This window comes from Camelus dromedarius, chromosome Y, assembly GCF_036321535.1.
Source record: "Camelus dromedarius isolate mCamDro1 chromosome Y, mCamDro1.pat, whole genome shotgun sequence".
NCBI classification, from domain to species: Eukaryota; Metazoa; Chordata; class Mammalia; order Artiodactyla; family Camelidae; genus Camelus; species Camelus dromedarius.
In genome coordinates this window covers 17,214,467-17,232,156 of record NC_087473.1, presented here as the reverse complement: position 1 = coordinate 17,232,156, position 17,690 = coordinate 17,214,467, and the positions used below count along the sequence as shown (strand labels likewise).

General features: G+C 44.3%; 1 protein-coding gene and 1 non-coding gene across 5 annotated transcripts in view; one reads left to right on the top strand and one right to left on the bottom strand.

Moving 5' to 3' along the window:
- LOC135320456 (neuroligin-4, X-linked) overlaps positions 1-17,690 on the bottom strand; it is a 303,270-nt gene that overhangs the window by 180,706 nt on the left and 104,874 nt on the right. The gene's annotated exons all lie outside the window — the stretch shown is intronic.
- TRNAT-CGU (transfer RNA threonine (anticodon CGU)) lies at positions 5,603-5,676 on the top strand. The gene has a single exon. It is a non-coding gene; the product is annotated as a tRNA-Thr (tRNA).

Genomic DNA, 17,690 nt, shown 5'->3' with positions numbered 1-17,690 from the left:
TCAGCTGAAACGTTTCCTCACCATCAAGCACACTGTTAATTATGCCAGTGGAGGGTACTCACCATGAAACAGAACTGTCTGTCTACACAAGGGAAGAACCATTTCACGTCCTGCAGCCCAGGAAGAAGGTACATTTCACACACAAATCCTGATGCCACGGGACAGGTCTAGTTGACTCCAAACGGGGAGCCCCTCCTGACTCAAGCTCACCCTAGTGACCATTTGCACAGCGGAGAGGACGACCAGCCACTAATCGAACACATTCAAAGCCTGTCTCAGGGCAGGTCCTTCAATCTCCCCACCCTCTTTTTTTGTGGATTGTCACGGTCAATTAACATTGGTCCTTCCCATTCTGAACCAGCCCCACTTCCTGCCTGTAACACACAGCCTCTCCCAGAGATCAGCGGCCACGCTGGAGTTGGAAAAACGGAAACAATCATCTCATTATTTGAAATCACTGGCATCGGACATCCAGTGTGCAATGTGCCCTGATTAACTGTGAACTTTTAGCATCTTCTGCTCAGAATTAACCTTTGGAATACGCATCTTTAAAAGAAATATTAATGATGGTAACAAACGTCCCAGAACAATGATGGAATTTACAATGCAATTGGTTTTCTGTTTTCAAAAGGAAGGCTCGTGTGTCCCTAGACTCCCCAAATGCCTCTTGTAGAAGAATGGACAGTGTTAAGTCATTACGTGAGGAATTTAAGGTCAAAGATGTTAATGTGCTGAGAGCCTCTGGCCACTTGATATGAAAATCTCATAGACAGAAGCCAGCACATACGGACATGAGTGTGTCGTCGGACCAAAAACAAAACATTTCAGAAACGTTTTGGCTAAAACCAACCATTTCTGCTCCAGCAAAAGCAAGTTTCCAAATCAAGTTATTTAAAAAAATTAATCTCTAAAATCACATGTTTGACTACTTATGTAAATACATCACAGTGAAAAAGAATGTGACAATGACTATGTATATATTCATGAATAACTGAAAAATTGTGCGCTACCCTAGAAATTGACAAAACATTGTAAACTGATTATAACTCAGTAAAATAAAATTAGAAAACAGAAAAAGAAAAAAAAACCAAAAAACCCCCACAATTTCTAGTGAAAACTAAGAAGTACGCAATTATGAATTGTCTTTCATATTAGCATTTTGTAGATTGGCAAACATAAATACCAACAAATTCTAAAAACCATGTGCTTTCTTATACTTATTAATAGTCCTGAATACCTTTAATTTCTCTGTAAAAGGAAGCCAATGTTTATCAATTAATGGTTTAGTATTTTATTATCTCATTGGCATTTGATTTATTAGAAGAATTTTTATGATACCAAGCTATTTTTTGCTGACAAATTTGTAACAGATATAACAAAATTTTATTGATTTTGATTAAACCTAGGTATAACAAGGGGAGAAAAAGGCTGAAATTAAAAACAAAAATAAAGTAAATACATCTCAAGGACGCTTCATTGTCCCCAAGCAGCTGGATTCCTACAAGGGAGGGAAAGACTCTCAACACTGGGGTCTGAGCTGTAAGTGCATTAACTAGACCTCGAATGGCTCACTCATCTCTCACACACGGTTATCATCTATTAATGATGGATTAATGGCATCCATCTCACAGGACGCGAGTCATACCACTGAAACATCTACGGGGCATTTGGGACATTGCAAAGTCCTATAAACATGTGAGCAAAGATGATATAAGTAAATAAATGTATAAAACACTGATTGTAAGGCATTTGTGCTTTGAGTCACTGAAGCTGCGTAACACAGGACCTTGGAAAATTATCTCAGTTGGTTGCAGAAGGAAAAAATGCTGGCTTTACAATATGGTGGACGCTGGATGTAGACCCATGAGCGACAGACAACAAAGGAGAGCGTGGATTTTAAGATACACTTTTTTCTTCCATTGAGAAAGGATTGTGTTGTCTACAAAGAGCCTTCCTCGCTGCTGAAGGTGCTGATAACAAGCTAAAACTACAGGACAGTGTAAACAGAGGTGGTGAGCAGACCGTGTACACATGCTCTCCAGGCTACGTTGCACACCTTCTGTCCACGTGACCACTGACCACTGAGATCCCGCACAATCTGGTCCCACAGGTCCACCATTAGTGATTTGAAACCCTTGAGAAGGAACATGCTTTGGGGGAAGGAAGGGAACTGAGAATTTCTCTATTTTTTTACGTACATCATGCAACAGCCCTTGAAGAACCCAGGACATCGTTCCACAATCAAATTCAGTGATAACGTGTAAGAGCGTTCTTACACAGGATGAATCTGGGAAGGTAGTGGATAGAAATGGTTCAACATGAAAAAGAAGGAAATCTACACCAACGGGGGAGTACTGAATGTGGCCACTTTGTCATAAACGCCAAAAGAAGATTTGAAAGACAAGGCTTCAACGAGAATTATGAAATATTGAATAAATAAACACTAATTGGGTATGGATATTTCAGAAGAGACAGATTCAGTAATAATATTAGGACGCTGGTTCATCCAATTTGGTCGTGTCATTTTCAGATATTATAAAATTTAAGATGCATTACTAGTTTAATTTCATTATCATCAGCGAGATTATGTCTGAGAATTGCAGTCTTAGTATATGCTCACAGTTTTAGATAGGAATAAAAATGTACTAAAAATGAGCAAGATTTCTACACGGAAAATGACAAAAATTGCCCCTCCTAAAATGAAGAAGATTCATATAAACAGAGAGCTAAATCATGTTCATGGATTGGATAACTCAACAGTCTAAAGTTGTCAAATTGTTTATACATTCATCACCAATTTAATTAAAAATCCCCAAATCCCATTTCTTTGTTAAAAATAATACACGTTCTCTCAACCTGTATGGTCTTACAAACACTTTACTAAACGCATTTCTAATATTTTAAACTTAAGTTGGCTATGATTGATCGTGTTATTGTAAATTTCATTTTTCTAACGTGTTGAGTAGAGAAGTGAAACATTTGTGTCTCTCTTTAATCCTGGGACCTTGCTAAAATCACTTGGGTGTTTTAGCAGTTTGTAAAATGCCTGAGGAGTCTGCGTATAACAAAAGCATGTCATCTGCACATAAAGACAGTTCTTTCCAAATACATATTCTTAATTCTTTTTTTTTTTTAACCTCCCTGCCCTGGTGAAGACATCCAGTTAATTCACTGCTAAAGACACATAGGGAGAGTGGACCTCCTTCTTTTGTTCCAGATTTTAAGATAAAACCAATGAAGAGTCTGGCTGTTCTTTTGAAAATGCTCATAGTAGCATGATAAAATGTGAGGAATACAACAACTTAAATCTAATAAAACAGTCTTAAATGATGCTGCTGTGGTTGTAAAAACAGAATTCCGGACAGTCCCTCACCCTAACCCTAGCCAGCTAGCCTCTCTATGGGACCCCGGAGCAAATTTACACAACCCGCAAAACGAGTTTAAAATGGTTTAACAAGCGGAGGGAGAAATAGTGAAAGACTGAAAAAAAAGAAAAGAAAAACACTGTATACTCTCAGCTCCTGTGGCAAACAGGTACCATGACTGACGATACTCTAAAAGACGCCTTTAGCACATGTACTGTCCACTTGAATAATAATTAAAAAAAAAAAGATGTGCATCACCCTTCAGTTCGGAGCGCTCCCCCCCCCCCCCCCCCGCCACCCGCACGATAGCTTAGAATCACGAACAACTCAAATCAATTCAACCGCAGGCTTAAAACAAATGACCAAAGTCCTTAAATCAGAACTCTTCACGAGCGCTTCTGGAAGAGTCAACACACAGCATCTCAAATCTGTGAGTGACAAGCTTTGATTGTTTGCAGTCTGACTTTGGGAAGAGAAAAACAAGAAAGAGAAAAAAAAGAGAAGGAGAGAAGGAGAGAAGGAGAGAAGGAGAGGAGAGAAGGAGAGAGAGAGAGAAACAAAAAGAAAAAGAAAGAAAGAAAGAAAGAAAGAAAGAAAGAAAGAAAGAAAGAAAGAAAGAAAGAAAGAAAGAAAGAAAGAAAGAAAGAAAGAAAGAAAGAAAGAAAGAAAGAAAGAAAGAAAGAAAGAGAAAGGAAGGAAGGAAGGAAGGAAGGAAGGAAGGAAGGAAGGAAGGAAGAAAGGAAAGAAGGAAGGAAGAGAGAAAGAAAGAGGAGAGAAAGAAAGAGGAGAGAGAAAGAAAGAGGAGAGAGAGAAAGAAAGAAAGGAAGGAAGGAAGGAAGGAAGGAAGGAAGGAAGGGAAAAGAAAAGAAGAAAAGAAAAGAAAAATAAAGAAGGAAGAAAGAAAGACAGAGCTCAACAGAACAGTGAGGACTCAGTAACTCTAACCTAAAATGTGGGAAGAAAAGAAGCCAGTGTGAAACTGGAAAAGCACGAGGAACTAGGAGAAGAGGACATGCATCTGAGAATCACAAATGGAGCCCAGCAAAGTTCTTCTGATGGAGAATACAAACTCCCTAAGACAAGGACCACTTTGTATTCATCTCTCCATCCCCAAAGTCTATCATTGGGTTAGACGGGTGTGGACAACAACAATTAAAAAAAAAAAGTGATTCAGAGATTGGATATTATTACAGAAAAGAGGACAGGAGTCCACAGAATCACACTTGTGGGGCAGAATGAAAAGCGCATACTGCACGGCACACTTCACAGACCTTCCCCCATCTGCGTTTCCATTTTTCCCTCTTGTCTATCCCCTCTTTGCCCTTCAGCCAGACCTGTATCCTCAGATCTTGGATTATGCCAGCCCCCCCCCCGCCACCTCAACCCCAGGGCCTTTGCACATGCCAGTCCTGCTACCAGCAGGATCTTCTTGCCCTAATAAGCAACCCCCACCCTTTCGTTTCCCTTTTCTTTTCATTGTTATCAGGGATCCTGCTGACCAGATCCCTGAAATGACCCCACCAGCAATGAAGACTTATTATAGTTTGCAATTATCCTTAAGGGTACGTAGTTGGTCATTTTTCCTCCACCGTTAGACAAGAGTTTCTCAACCTCGTTGGGCACTGTTGACATTCTGGGTCAGGTGACTGTTTCTCGTGGGGGCAGTCTGGTGTGCTGAAGGACGTTCACGAGCTTCTCCAGGTTCTACCCACGAGCGGGAAGCCCCAGTCATGACAGTCCAAACTGTCTCAAGACGTTGACACATGTCCCCTGGGGGGCAAAATCGCCCCTGATTGAGAATCGCTGATCTAGGGTGCAAGCTCCACTAACTTACAAACGATGTCTGTTTTGCCCAAAGTTCTGTTTTAAGAGTGTCGTTCCGTGGGGAACACGCAGGAGGTGCTCAAGGCACTTTGGTGGACACATGAACCCACCAGCAGTAACTGTGGGTTAATTTCCGACCGGGTTACAGCTGGTGGAATATTCTGGGAGCGACAATTCAGATCAGCAAGTCTTACTCATCCGTTTGTATCGAGGTCTGAGCACGAAAGTGGCTCCGAAGTGCATCCAACAACGCCTCACTTGCGTCCTCTCACGACCTTTTTGTTGTCACCGTCATTCTGTCCTTCCTTCCTCTCTTTCTGAAGGCAAGACCCGTTTCTTCATTCTCTGGAGGGCTTCTCTCCACAGGCATCCACCTTTCAAAACCTGATTGGGATAAGAAGCCTGCTGCCGGGGGCAGGGTGTAGCTCAGTGGTAGAGTGCGTGCCTCGTATGCACGAGGTCCTGGGTTCAATTCCCAGCACTGACATTAAAAAAAAATTAAATAAAAATTTAATTAACTACCCCTACAAGAAAAAAAAAAAAAAAGAAAGAAAGAAAGCTGCTGCCCGTCGCTACATCACTGAGAACTACTTACATCACAATGCCTTTGGCGAAGCAACAGCTCAATACATTTTGTGCTGCTGGGCTGGACTGCATCCAACAGCAGCGTTGAACACACGCACACGGAGGAAGCACAGGATGCCGGGAAAACGGTCTGATGACCCTGTGATGCGGTTGATCTGAAGTCAAGGCACCCGCCTTTGCCTACTTGTTGGGAATAAAATCCAGCATAATCATCTTTTCTGGGCTTTTTCTTTCCCTACTGAATAAGGTGAGTGCATGTCCCCACCTCGTTCAACCACCGTCGGACAAAATGAGAGGCTGCCTGTGATCGGCCAAGTGAAAAGTATATTGTTTTGGTTTTCTGAAAACAAAGCCAGCAGGGTTTTCACTTCCATCAGGTTCTACCACCTGGGAGGGCTGAGTGTCAAAAACTGCATTGCAGCGTAATGTACGGATGCAGGTAAAGGTTCAGTGGGAGTTCATTGGGGGAATTTATTCCTAACCAGGACCGGTTGGCAATGGAATCTCATCTTATCTATCTATCTACTCAATAAGGGAAGAAAAGCCAAAAAGAGAAACAGTACTTTCAAACTATAAGGTTGATGTGCTTGTCAGACTGCACCCCCCCATGAAATTCGTCAGAAATGTAAGCTTATTTTAAAAGCCAGTATTCAAGAATTAGATAGATACACAGATGGATGGACAGATGGGTGGATGGATGGATGGATGGCTGGATGGATGGATAGATACATGGAAGGAAGAGGGATAGATGGATGGATAGACGGATGGAAAGACAGATAGATGGATAGATTAGATGGGAGGGTGGATGGATGGATGGATGGATAGATAAATAGATAGGTGGGTGGGTGGATGGATGGATGGATGGATGGATAGATGGAAAGATAGATAGATAGATAGATAGATAGATAGATAGATAGATAGATAGATAGATAGATAGATAGATAGATAGATAGATAGTTGGATGGATGGATGGATAAATAGGTAGGTAGGTAGGTAGGTAGATGGATGGATGGATGGGTAGATAGATAGGTAGATAGATAGATGGGTGGATGGATAGATAGATGATTCATAGATAGATGGATGTTTGGACAGATAAATAGGTGGGTGGATGGATAGATAGGATGGACAGATGGATGGATAGATACATAGATAGATAAATAGATAGATGGATGGATGGGTAGGTAGATAGATGGGTGGATGTATGGATAGAAAGAATAGCTAAATGATAGACAGACAGATGATAGACAGATATAGACAGATAGATAAAATACTATTAATGACAATTAATGAGGCGAATGGAGAATTTAATCCCTGAGGGAGAATTTTAATTCTGTCGAAGGAATGGTAATGCAGGCATAGCATCATTTATCGATTAATTTCAAACAATTAGATTGCACGTACACATCCTCACAGTGTCCTCTAAGCTATGTGGCTTTTGACTGAAATGTACCAAAGAGAAATAGATATGACAGACATCTCCCTATATAGACATGTAGATGGATGGATAGACGACAGAGAGGTAGAAATAGACACACACACACGTGTGCATGTGTTTGTAGGTCAGATTATATATATGCAAATATGTAGAAACTTTTGCGCATATATGCATACATATAAGTATATATATATATATAGGATTGTATGTTTGTCTGTGTACAGTGTAACTCACTTACTTAACCAAGACCTGCAACTCTTTGGGTTCTGTAAATGTAAAATACACTCATCCAAGTGTAGCCAGGCTGCTTATTACAGAGGGAGGGCCAGGATATTTAGCCATATCTGCTCATAAGAACTTTGATCATCAACAAATCAGTCCGTTAACAGCACACAAGGGTCTGACTGTCTTCACGAGGAAGCTGCCCGGGAAAGTCAAGGACCTCCTGTTTTCGGAAATGATGAAGGCTTGGAAAAGACAGCAGTGGGGAAGTGTATGCTGACTTCCACCGGGGCCGCTCAGAGGGTAAGAGTAGAGTCCGGGTGAGGGGAGGGACTGAGGGCCTTGCTTCAGGGAGAGGCCATCCGGAGAGACCAGCGTTCCCACCGACCTCCCTGCTCTACGCGTTTCCCGGGGACCCACGCAGCGATTGGCAGGTGGACCCCGGGACTCACCTGCAGGGGGAGGAGAGGTACAAAAACAGCGTGTATGGGGACAGAGGCACGAAAAAGACCCTCGCACACGGACCCAGCTGAATGGAGCTCCTGGGTGGACGGACAACGGTCGGGATGGAAGCACCGCGGTTAGACGTCCGTGCTGTTTAAACCACCGTGATACTTCCTATGTGGGAGCAGCAACTGCGTGCACAAAACCAAATTATTTTAGTCTCTTTCATCAATGTGATTCTATAAAACCTGCAAGCGTCTCTCTCCTTTTTGTGGGACCTTCACGCGTAGTCTCGGATGGGTGTGTATCGATGTGTACAACCTACAACATGGAATGAAATGTCTCAACGGGTGTCACTTACTGAAGTCAAACCAAAAAATGTGCCTCAAAAGAGTCTTGCCTTAAACCTGTAGATTAGCCTCTTTCAAATAGAAACATTGTAAGTGAACGAAGGTAAGTGCGTTCAATACTTTCCGGTATTAGAAAGTGTCGCCTCACCTGCTTTAATAAGTAAATTATGTATTTTCTTAATGAATGTTATAATGGGGAAATTATCATCTTGCTCTAATGGCCATGGGTTTCCAGAACCATGCCTTGGAAATCCATCTCGATAATTAAGCCGGGAGTTTAACTGACAAACAGGGCTCACGTCAAGACTCATCCTTCACCTCCTTTCAACACAAAGAAATGTCATTATTTTGATGGGAGCCAGTTTTTTTTTTTTTTTCCAGCTTTCATAATCTTCTATCAGTCTTTAGAGGTAAGGGAGGGAGGCAGTTAGATTGTCTGCTGTCTCTTGGAAATCAGTAAATATGACTAAAATTACTGTGGGCCCTGGGTGCATCCCAGGCTACGTTGCACACCTTCTGTCCACGTAACCACTGACCACCGAGATCCCGCACAATCTGGTCCCGCAGGTCCACCATTAGTGATTTGAAACCCTTGAGAAGGAACATGCTTTGGGAGAAGGAAGGGAACTGAGAATTTCTCTATTTTTTTACGTACATAACGCAACAGCCCTTGAAGAATCCAGGACATCGTTCCACAATCAAATTCACTGATAACGTTCACAGCAAGATATCTAAATGTGGGAAAATAAAGACCATCAACTGCCACTTGTCAGGTCAGGTTTTGCCCCAGATGAGTTGTAAAATCATTCCCATACTTTGAACTCGAATTGTCCATAAGGGGCTCTGGATGGGCGTACCTTCTGATCTCCTCCAGCCAGTCCTAAGACCGCATGCACAGCAGGGAAGCCAGGACATCCCATCTCGAGAAAGGGTTTCAGGTTGCGTGCATCGCGGCGGGTTAACACTTTGACAGTGGAAAGCCAGGCACCCTGGATGGGATCCGTGAAGATGAACATGAACAGTTCCTGAGACCATGTGAACCTTCTCCACTCACGCCGTCAGTGCACGCGGCGGTCAGGGCCACAGGAATCCCGGCTCGACCACTTCCTGCATCTGAGTCTCCGAACTGAACACAGAAGCATTCTGAACCTCAACTCTCGGTCCTAATGGACAACACAGGCTTACCAGGGGACGCCACACCCACGGCTTATTCACTCAGATAGATGGAACAAGGAACCGTCCTTTCAGCAGGCTCTGAGTGCGCTGGTCACAGGGAGCACGGGGCAATGGTAGCTGGTACCATTACTGTTATCCTCACGTTGACAGTGTTATTTGTTGTTAAGTTTTAGCAGCGTCCACAAAACTACATGGAGACTCAGAAGCCCAGGGCTTAGAATAAATGCAGAAGAGGGTGTGGAGAAAAGGGAACCCTCCTACACTGTTTGGAGGAATGTAAATTGGTGCAACCACTATGGAGAACAGGATGGAGGTTCCTTAAAAAACTAAAAAGTAGACTTATCCTATGACCCAGCAATCCCACTCCTGGGTTTATATCCAGAGAAAACTCTAATTCGAAAAGTTACGTGCACTCCACTGTGCATAGCAGCGCTATTTACAGTGGCCAAGACGTGGAAACAGCCTAAATGTCCATCCACATGTGACTGGATGGAGAAGTTATGGTCTATTTATACAATGGAATACTACTCAGCCATAAAAAGGCGTGAAATAATGCCATCTGTCTGCAGCAACATGGATGGACTTGGAGGCCGTTATGCCAAGTCAAATAACTCACACAGAGAAAGAGAAATACTGTGTAGTATCACTTTTATGCGGACTCTAAAAAATACAACAAAATAGAGAATAAAAGAAAGAAGCAGCAGACTGACAGAATGAGTGGTTCCAAGTGGGCAGATGGGATGGGGAGGGGCATTAAGGGGTAGGAGTAAGAAAAGAGTGATTATGGGATTATATGAAATCATGTGTGTAAAACTTTAAAAAATTGTAAAGCACTGCAGAATTTAAAGAATCTTTCATTCAATAAGAAAAAAAAAAGAGACCAAAAAAATGAATTAAAATAAAGAACGAAGGAAACATAATGCTTAGTTGGAGAAATCCCTTTTCTGTACAATCAGGAGCACTGGCTGAAGAATTTAATGTGTGAGTTTTACTGACTGACTGTCCCTCCCTTTTCATCTCTCAGGTTTGGGCCAAAATTGTGCCCCCTCCAGGAAGCCCTGCAGGCTTTCTCCAAGATCCGATCAGATCCTGCTACGAGCTTCTCCCAAGCACACTGTGGTTTCAAGCAGCATGAGACGAACCACATTTTGAACTAGTATTTATTCATTATCCGTCTTCCCTTTTAACAAGAGCTCTCATGCCTCGTGTATCACACCCACCCATGTTATAAACCTTCAGAAATGAAGTAACACCTGGCTGTATACTGCACATGGGGTCAGACCCCTGAATCACATAAAATACGGGGTGACGGTACGGGGAGACCAGTAGGAGGAAAGGAAGACAGACACACACACACACACGGAGGGTGGGCTTCAGCATGACATGAGTCAACTTTCATTATTATGGGAAACGCGGACAGCTCTTACTCTATTACTTGACGCCCTGATCCTAATTAACCCCCAGCACAACAAAATGTACGCACTGATTCATCGATTCATCCATCTTTTAGATTTCCAATCTCCAACTTTTTGGCCCATCAAGGATAAACCCGGACTTTCAAAGGCGGCCAACGTGCTTGGATGCACGTGCACGTTGGGTTTGTTCTGTGAGCAGTCTGGGTGAAAAACAACAAAACGTAGAATGCCCAAACGCTGTAGCTGAATCGTACTATTTCTCATTTTTATTTTGTGGCTGCAAACCTTTTCCAGATCCATGAGTTACAGGTCTCCCGATGCCAGCAATGACGCCCCAAAGGGGGAGGCTTCAGAAATCAGCCAGGTAAGTAGGTGCGGACTCCAGCATCCCCTGCTGGGTACCCACGTCTTGGAGCTTGACAGATGCACTTCTGATGCACCAAAGGAAAAATCACACAGTTTCCCTGCATCCGATGCAGGGCCGTGGCTGCCCGTCCCCTCTTGCCTCTCCCGCCCAGCCTCGGGGAAAAGTAAAGAGGCAGCCCCGGGGAGGAGACTGAAAGCCGTTGGAGAATTACACTCACAGCTCTATTGGCAGACAGATTTGTTCCTGAGATTTCTGGCGCGGTCGGAAGCTCTGTTTACGGGCGCAGAGCACGTCCTGGAAGAGCGAGCTGGAAGGATGGAGGGCAGACGCAGTTTCCGGAGTCCCAGGGCAGCCGCAGGGCTCTCCCTGCGCGCCCAAGCCCGTGTGCCATCACAGCCCAGGCACAGGGGCACCCCGCCACGAACAGACAGGGCTTGCAGGAGGGCAGCTGGGTGCCCCCCCACCCCGTGCACAGAGCTGAGCCATCAGAGCCCTGGCTGTCCGGGAGGTCCCCTGTACCACTCACTGGCAGGGACCCCCAGCAGGTGGGGACTTCCTCGTGTGCTGCTCTGGCCACGGGCAGATTCGTTCTGAGCGAAGTTTAATGGTGGAGGACCACGGGAAGCACGCAGCCTTGCACAGCATCGTCTTCAAAGCTGCGGGTCTCCCGAGGCAGGAAACCTCAGGAATACCAGTCTCACTGGGAACAGTGCACTGGGGCTAAAACCCTGAAAATCTAGAACGAAAGAAATGCATTCAATCCTGAAGATGCTTGTGACATCCATCCGAGAGAACTGCATGCCTTTGGGAGTCATGGTCCCGGAATCGTGGATTGTGTCCCGGGGTGTGATTCCGAATACAGGCTTTGTGGGGCGGGGGGAGGCTGCAGCTCAGTGGTAGCCTGTCTGCTTAGCATGCACAAGGTGGGAGGGAGGGAGGGAGAAGGAAGGGAGGGAGGAAGGAAGGAAGCTAATTACCCCCAAAACATTTTTTAAATTTTTAAATATAAATAAATAAAAAATAAAATAGAAAAACATCACTCATTAAAAAAAAAAAAAAGACTTTGCAGGGATTGGGAATGATGATGAAAGGCAATGACAGAGAATGGTTAGATCTGAACCTCTACATCGGCCACCCCTGAGTCTGTGCAGAGGGAGGCCCTGTGGTGTGACTCAGAAGACGCACGTGCACCACTGAAGGTCTCATCCCCCCAGGGCTGTGCTGGGGGGAAATGCAGGTCTCCCCCACCCTCCAAAAGTACAGTGCTCCACTGAAACCTCCCCTAAGCAGAAATGGTGTAGAACAAAGATGCAAGTGCCTTAGGGCACATCTTGCTCAGGGATGCACATAATAAACTGAAATAAAGCGCAGGTGCTCACATACACCATGTGAAGGAGACCAGGGCAGCGGGACCCTGAGATGCGGGGCTGTGGTTCCCTGGGAATGTGCTCGGGGGCGCCCCCCAGCTGCTGGGGTGCCCGTGGCCCCTATGCTCCCTGCAAAACACGCTGGATGCCATTTTTGCTTTTCAACTTTTTTCTTAAGAGTGCGAATCTGCTCAACATCACTAATTATCAGAGAGATGCAAATCAGAACTACCATGAGGTGTCACCTCACACCAGTCAGAATGGCCATCATTCAAAAATCCACAAACGACAAATGCTGGAGAGGCTGTGGAGAAAGGGGAACCCTCGTACACTGCTGGTGGGAATGCAGTTTGGTGCAGCCATTATGGAAAACAGTATGCAGATTCCTCAAAAGACTAGGAACACACTTACCATATGACCTAGGAATCCCGCTTCTGGGCATATATCCAGAAGGAACCCTACTTCAAAAAGACCCCTGCACCCCAATATTCATAGCAGCACTATTTACAATAGCCAAGACATGGAAACAGCCTAAATGTCCATCAACAGATGACTGGATAAAGAAGTTGTGGTATATTTACACAATGGAATACTACTCAGCCATAAAAAATGATAAAATAATGCCATTGGCAGCAACATGGATGGACCTAGAGATCATCATACTAAGTGAAGTAAGTCAGATAGAGAAAGACGAATGCCACTTGATATCACTTATATGTGGAATCAGAAAAAATGATGCAAATGAACTTACTTACAAAACAGAAATAGATTCACAGATGTAGAACACCAACTTATGGTTACCAAAGGGGAAAGGGGAGGAGGGATAAATTAGGAGTTTGGGATCAGCAGATACACACTAGTATATATAAAATTGATAAATAATAAGATCCTACTGTACAGCACAGGACACTATATTCAGTAGCTTGGAATAACCTATAATGGAAAAGAATCTGAAAATATATATATATATATATACATGTATAACTGAATCACTATGTTGTACACCAGAAACTAACACAGCATTGTAAATCCACTATGCTTCAATTAAAAAAAAAAAAAAAAAAGAGGGGGGAGGGTGTAGCTCAAGGGGTAGAGCACATGCTTAGCAAGCATGACGTCCTGGGTTCAATCCCCAGCACCTCCTCTAATAGTAAATAAGTAAGGAAACCTAATTACCTCCCCCAACCAAAAAATGAATGAGTGAATGAAATTCTTAAAAAAAAAAAAGTGAAAATGCCCCTTGGATTTCTTTCATTAGCAAAAACAGTTTCCAGTATGGGTCTTTGGCAAAGGTGAGGTGGTGTAAATTGAATTTTTGAAAGTGGAGGGACGGGGGGCGTCCCTGGACCTGTCCCAGTTGACAAAGCCAAGCCCATCACGAAAACCACAAGAGACAGGAAGCCCTAAAAAGCTCACGATGCCCCTCCCTGGGCCGTTCCCAACCGTTACTTTATGATTCATAAAGTGTCCTTCATTTCTTCATTCAGTTTAGTTTCAGGAAAAGCAGGAATATGTGAATGAGCTTCCTGTAGGGTCCCTAAAGTCCAAAACACCCCTCATCTAACACAGGCCGTTAGATCTCACATTCAGCATAGGTCAAACAGTGCACTCTGGGGGTTTGTAGAAATCTAACCACAGCCGTTAGGAGAAAGAGTGGTGCGAATATTTGTTTAAAAATATTCAGGGTAAAAAAAAAAATTCAGGGTAACAACATGGCCCTTAGATTTAGGGGAGGAATTTTAACGAAGCAAGCAAGAGTCCCGAGTGAACGCATAAAAAATCCGGTTTCTAGGACACCAAGGTGAATTAGGAAACACTGACGTCCTAAAATGTGACCTAGAATTGTGTTTTTCTGACCTACCTCCCAGACCAGATCCTGGCAATTTAACGCTCAAAAATAAACGTGTTCCTATTTCTAGATTATTTGCTAAGACATGCTGCAGATATGTTACCCAATATTGGAGTCTAATTCCAAGTATAAAATAGAGCCCACGTTGACAGAAGTAAATGATTAAATAAACAAATGGGGGGGGGTAAAAAATGGACAAATCTCTCACGCACAATAAGGTCAGATGATTTATGGAGCTAGTCTGCCCTCAAGGAGAGAGAGCGTTTCCTGTCCGGAGCCATGACCGCCGTCCAGCATTGTGAAGACCGTCACACAAGTTGAGGGACCCTCTACGAGGTACCTGCAGCCCTCCTCAAAACAGGCAAGGGCACAGAAGGCAAGGTGAGGAGAGATCGTCACAGCCAGGAGGTGCCTAAGGAGCTGTAAAGACTAAATGTCGTTATCATGAGATCCTGGAAGAGAACCACACAAATGCCGAGCAGGGACAACCTTCGAAATGTGTGGACTTCAGGCGACAGTACTGCGTAGATATGGGCTCATTAATTGCACATTTATTACTAATGTATATTCATAATGCAAGATGTCACTAGCGAAGGAAACCAGGGGTAGAGAAATTCCACATCTTCCCAACGTTTCCGTCAATCTCAAACTTCAAGCGAAAGTTTATTTTAAGAACAACCCGAGATAATATTTTCTCAGGAGTGTCATTCTTACGAATTGCTTTCTCAGGAGAGTAATTCACGTGTGTATGAAATTAAAAGAAATACGCTTAAAATTTATATTTCAGTGTACACATAATAGTTCTTTACATTTTGAACGTGAATAATTTAGCAAAAAGGAAAAATCTAAAAGGAGCAAGTAGTGAAAAGAGGGTTTATAAAGGAAATCGGTCGTTCAAGTTTTTAAAATTACTGGGTGTGACAGGAGGGAAAAAAACACTGCAGGAATTTACAACTTTGCAATAAATCTCAAATTCTTAAAGAATTAAAAGAGGCCTCAATTTACTACATCTAGCATCATTGGGTTCCTTTGAAACACTGCGGCTCTGAGCAGGATACTACGGGGTAATTCAGGTTGGGACATGCTTGGTTCTCCAAGAACATCTATAAACGATACAAGAGTCACAGATGACTTGAAGAACCCACCCATATCTGAGTCATGGTGGAGTTTTGCAGAACTGGAGCAGCTTTTGTTAAACCGATGCATCTTAAACTTAGTCTGCATCGTCATCTTCCCTGGGTGTCTTGTCCGCCCTTACATAATCACAGACTGAAGGCTCCGGGGACATTCGGTGGCTTCTGGCAAGACGCACTTGGGAAAGAAGTGTCTTACTAGGATAGTCAAGGATATTCGTCAGCTTCGTTTATTTATTGAACGTACATTTACTGATGGGATTTGTTGAGACCAATCACAACACTCAGCTCCTGCTTATAAGCGGAGACAAAAAAGCATCCTGTTGACACATTTCCGTCTGGACCACGACAAGGTGCTGCTGACTTTTAAGCCACATCCTCCCAATTTCCCCGACATATGCCATCAACGTTACAACCCACTTAAAGCTTGAATGGAACGGAAAGGTCTTAAGAAGAACCAGCCTCTGTAAAATCTCTTCCCGTCGAACTGGCAGACACACACATACACACGCACACTCCAACATCTGGTAACAGACCATGATGGCACTGAAGGCACTGGGCGCAGTTGTCCGTGAGGACGCAGGTGGACAACTTATTTGTGAATCTGCGAATTACGTATCTCATAGAAAGTTCAGTCAACATCCTTGCCCACTTTCTAAAGGTCTGCCGTCTCAGAAAGCAGGACCCTTCATCCTGGAAACCGCCCAAACCCTGCTGATAAGCAGCTACACGTTTGGTTCTGTCTTTCATTAACTCCAGAGTAACAATCTCGAACAGGAATAAATGCCAGTCACCCTGTTGTCACTGGTTGCCATCTATAAGCTATTTTTAAAAAAGCAAACCTACTTTCTAAAGTGGGTCTTCATCTCCAAGCGGCTTCTGGGAAGAAAAAAAAAAAAAAACTGAGGGATAATGATGTGGTGAGGAAACACCTTGTGTTTTTATGAGCAAGCAGCTCAGGGGACCGTTGAATAATTCGGCGTCAGGTGTTCCAGGGCACACGGGTACTAGGAGCGGAGGAGGGGCTGGGAGCAGAATAGATACATTTTCCATGAGCAGAGCAGTGCACACAGGACCAAAATCACGGCACGCCAGCTCTTGAAAATAGAGGCTACCGCATGCGTCCTCTTGACAAAAAGCTGAAAAGGAAATCTGCGTCGGTGCAAGCATTTCTCACCAGAGTTTATAGGACATTCGTGCTATTTTGGGTGCAGCTGGGTGAAAATATGGCTAGGGTTTTGAGTCTCCTTGGGGAAAGAGACAAGTCAACCCAAAATCTGGCATCCCCAATGACGAAGGAGGAGTCGGAACCGTAAAAAACTGGGACGAAGCCTCCCAGGCTTAGGGACCCGCAGGGACAAGAACTGTATGCATATATACGATAAAACAAAAGCAGACTCTCAGGGAACAAACCAGTGGTCGCCAGTGGGGAGGGGACTGAGACGGGAGGGACCAGAAGGGCGAAGGGGCTTATAAGGTACACATGGCCATGTGCGAAGTAAGTAAGGTGCAGGATGTATTATACAGAGCAGGGAACACAGGCTCTGTTTTATAGTAACTTCAAATGGAGCATCAGCTACAAAAATTTTGAATCATTATGCTGTACACCTGAAGCTAATAAAGTACTGTCGATCAACTACACTCCAATAAAAATAAGAAAATAAATGCAGAAATTAGCACTATGAAGAGACTAACCCTACCCGTTGCTCTCTGCTACCTGCCTCAAGCCTGCCCACAGCTTGGCTGGGTTTCAGGACCCAGCTTTCTGGCCGCTTGGGCACTCCCACGGCGTCACCCGTTGCCGGTGTCACACCGCTCCTGCCCCAGCCCCAGTCCCACCCATCGCCGTTCCTGAGCAGGAGGTCAGGGCTGGAGGGAGACCTCGTTCCAGGACGTGCCCCACAGCCCGTCAGGGTGGGGTCTATGCATCCATCTCCCGGACGACTAGTCTACGCCGTCCGTCCCCAGCCTGACGCTCAGCTGCAGACCCAGGAAAGCAGAAGCAGCCGGAAGAACGTTCCCCAGTCTCCACCAGCCCAGGGCAACCAAGGGTCTCTGTCGTCCTGCATCTCAGCCAGGGGACCGGACCCCGTCATCCCACCCTTCCTGGGCACACACAAGAAAGGTCCATTCTTCCCAAGCCCGCACTCCCTGGGGG